General features: G+C 37.4%; 1 protein-coding gene across 1 annotated transcript in view; it reads left to right on the top strand.

Annotated features, from left to right (window-relative positions):
- LOC117180605 (inversin-like) overlaps window positions 1-4218 on the top strand; it is a 22156-nt gene that overhangs the window by 7007 nt on the left and 10931 nt on the right. The gene's annotated exons all lie outside the window — the stretch shown is intronic.

The following is a 4218-nucleotide window of genomic DNA, read 5'->3' as shown; positions in this document are numbered from 1 at the left end:
TTTTTACAAAAATCTAATACCTTCTCTGATAAGAATATAAAAAAGTCATTTTTTAGTTTTTAATTAATCATAGCCTTGATTGAAATTTTTTAGGCAACCTACTTGCGATATATTTTTTAACATATCAACTTTAATATAAAATACTTTTCATCGCGTAAACGAATGGGTGAAGATCTTTTTATATTCGGATCCTCTACTATAGTTAAATGTTCAGTTAAGAAAATTAATTTTCCATTAAAACAACGGATTTTTAAAAAAATAATTAAATCTGCAACCAAATAGTCGAATTTTAAACTAAAATAAATGGATCGCGCTAAGCGCGCAGCTTGCTTTGCTCGCAAGTTTGAGCACGCCTAGGGCGCGCGACTGTTGGTTCTCGCGCTTCGCGCTCGATCTTTGCATTTCTCCCACATTCGTGCACATACCTTTTAAAATTGAAGACCAGCGAATCGACAACTGTAATTTCGCGATTGTGAACTCTCTATTGTTATAACTCTTCGGGCTTTTGCGAATACATTCGCATCACGTATCTCGTGCTTCGCATTCGATTTTGCTAAAAATATCAAATTTTCTACATTATGCCCAAAACTTTTATATGTAATACAATACATTTTTTACGTACCTCTGCCTGAGATAGGGTATTTAGATTTCGAAAAATAAAGTACAAATGCTATTTATCATGATTACTTAAAAATTTGTTTCCTATTTTGTGTTAAATTATATTCTTATCTGTGCTGAAATATGTATCATTTTAATAACTTTATATCATTAAAATTCATCATATGCATAGAAATTGAAACATTCTTATTCTTATTGCCTTGTTTTTATCATTTTTGTTTTAATCTTGTTTTTTACGAAAAAAAACTACGCTTCCTTAAAAAAAAATATTCCTAAAAAATTTGTATTATATCTTTTGGTTGAATAAATTTTGTCTTACTTATTCTCGTAGCTCATGTCGTTGTACATAAATATAATTTTTTTATTTTCAATGTTGTTTTTTAAGAATAAAACAAAGAATATTTATCCTACAAAAAAAAAATTCCTGAAAAATTTTCTATTCTTTTTTAGGTTCACAATTTTTGTCAATCCATCTCTTTTCGTATCTTGCTTTGTTTTCCTCAAAATGGAGTTAGTGCTCTTTCATTAGTTTTTTTGGGATAAAAATGTGAATTTTACATTTATATGTTTCATGACTATAATGTCACATTCTGCGTTAACCTCTCCCCCTTTACCTCCCAAATCTACATAAATCCTGTTAGCCCCCCCCCCCCCTACCAGACGGGGTAACGTAGTTTTTGAGCAGTCCCTATCATTAACTCATTTTGATCCAAAAAGTAAGGAAGCACCCTATGAAATTGCTTAAAAAATACATACATAGGGGACTTAACTAAATATGTGAGACTTAAATACTTAACCTCTTTAAAGAGACGAAAAGAACAGTAAAATACTATTCTGCTTTTAAGGCGCTACCTAGGGCTTGATTTATAGTCCATTTATTACAAATGACAATTTTTATTATAAAAGTTGTGGATTGTTTGATGTCATATTTTAACCACATCATCAAAAGGGTTAAATACAATCCCTCACAGAGGGACTTTTAGAAAAATGGTCTTGCTGTTTTTTGTTTTTTTAATAATTGAAAATATGATGCATTTTATACACTTGCGGGAAGGAGCAAATCTCCATCATGAGTGTACCCATGGTAAACCAACGGCGCCGATATTCGGTTTACCGGTACACTCATGGTAGCGGTTTGCTCCTTTCCGCAGGCGTATAGAATGCATCACATTTTCAGTTAATAAGCAAAAAACAACAAGACCATTTTTCAGAAAACTCCTCTATGATAATTTGTATTTAACCCTTTAAATTATGTGCTTAAAATATGACATTAAGCAATTCATAATTGTAGAAGAGAAGTTGTCATTTTTAATACGTGAACTAAAAATCAAGCACTAGGAAGCGCCTTAACTAGAGGGACAGGTGTCCGTAGAGCAATTATTACTTAAAAAATCTAAAATTATTTTACTTTTAACGTAAATTCTCTCTTATTAGATTAGATTAGATAAACGTTTATTTTTCGGCCTGCTGGCCTTAAAAAATTGACTTGCTGCTTACACATTGCCAACCTCTGCCTCCGCGGCTAGCACCTAATACTTAACTAGTATTTACAATATTTACAGCTTTCTTACATCTACTTTCTCTCCTATTTACAATATTTCCTTCTCCATTCCTTTTCCTCCTTTCTTCTCTTCTTCTCCATCTTACCCAACACCCCTTTCACTCATGCTACTGTCCTTTTGCCCCCCCCCCTCCTTTCATGCAACAACACCTCCATGCTTATGCCACTCCTTTTCACCTCTTCACATTCCTCCATCCAGTGCTCAAATTGTGCATCCCCCTTTCCGTACAATTCATACATTCTCTTCTCTCTAGAAAACCAGAACCTATTATAATTCTCCATGGAACCGCATCTGATTCTCGCCAAAAGTTCCTAACTTCCTTGCTCTCCTTTCTCACACAAATATTGCGCTCTTTCCTTTGACATAATCCACACATAGTTCCCGTTAAACCTGGACTCTCTTATTCTCTCCTTTCCTTCTGCCTTCTTTTTCTCCATGACATTCTTTTGAACCAACTCATATACCTTCCTTCCTCATGCATGCTTCTAACTTCATCTATCTGCAATCCATTCATTCTAAAATACCTTTCCCTTTCCACATCCATTTTTGCACCAGTACGTCTGTTCTCCTTTTCCCACCAACACTCCCTAACCAGATTACTTCCCCTCTCTTCCCAAAATTTCTCCTCATATTTACACGCTCGACTCCCTGTTATAATCTCTAAACTCGTTTTTCCTGTCTCCCTCCTGACAAAATAGTTCGGCGTATTCCTTACCAACCCCAGTGCTCACTTTACATACCTCACCTGTATCCTATTTACCTTCTCACTTGCCTTCCACCCTCACACCACCACACCGTAAAATAAGACATTCATCACTAGCGAATCAAATAATTTCATTCTTCTTACAAAATCATCTGCGAACAACCTATTCCCCAGCTCCCACACCTGCCTCATCGCCAAATTTGCCCTTCTCACCCTCTCTTTTGTATGATTATCCACTCCCTTATTCCTTCGAAACAAGAAGTAAGCTAGCTTACTTTCCATATTCGCAATATCCGCATACCCTTGCCCCAGCCCCCTATCCATTCAGAATCCCTCAGAGATTCCTTCCCCTCCTCTTACCCCATCTTTCGTCTCCTCATATACCTCCTTTACCCTCTCGATCAGGTCCATCTTCACTTCCCTCTCTTCCATTGCTTCCCACAACCTCCCCCTATCCACCGAAGGGAACACGCCTTTTAGATCTACAAATACGCGTAAATTTAGCACCCTTTTTGTTTATTTCTCTATCCACACCCATCTTGGGAATCCCTCCCCCCTTCATACTTTTTTCACCACCCCCTTCAGTCACCGCCTTACCCCTTGTGTGCCAAACAGCCACGCTTCGTTCTCTACCCCGTCCAGACATGCTGCCTTAGATTTTTTCATTTTTCTTATCTGCTTCTCTATCTTCTCGTCATTCAGCTCCTCTACATCTACTTCCCTCGTTCTACTAATCCCCTAATCTCTCTTCCGTGTATCTAACCCCTGAAATGAATCCTTAAAAAATGTCCTCCATTGGTCGCTCCCTATCTTCTCACTTCTCCCCACCCTACGTTTTCTATACCTATTAATTATCTTTCACACATTCCCTTCTGTCTTAACACTTTTCAACTCCTCTTCCAGCTCTTTTTCCTTTTCATGCTCTTTTTTCTTACACATCGCCCTAAACTACTACCTCATTTTTACATACTCCCTTTTCGCGGTTCCTTCCTTCCATTTCCTGTACGTCTTTTTCACCTTTCTCTTAATCGTTTTACATTCCCTATCCCACCACGGCTTCACCATTCATTTCTTCTTCTTCCTAAATACCTTCTTTTGCACACAACCTTTCACTTTATCTTTTAGCTCCTCCCATATCTCGTCCACCGACTCTCCATCAAAGCTTACGTTGCGCAACTGCTCCTGATACTTCTTAATCGCCTCTCTCGTCCATGACACCATCTTCCCTAACGACCCTTCTTCTTCACTCTGCCTTTCGCCAGCCATTCCCTGTACCCATAAACTAAATGGGTGATGGTCTGATTCCACCCTCCTTTTCACTGCTAACAAATCTTC

Source organism: Belonocnema kinseyi, chromosome 9 (genome assembly GCF_010883055.1).
Source record: "Belonocnema kinseyi isolate 2016_QV_RU_SX_M_011 chromosome 9, B_treatae_v1, whole genome shotgun sequence".
Taxonomy (NCBI): Eukaryota; Metazoa; Arthropoda; class Insecta; order Hymenoptera; family Cynipidae; genus Belonocnema; species Belonocnema kinseyi.
This window is presented reverse-complemented; position numbering and strand designations above follow the sequence as displayed.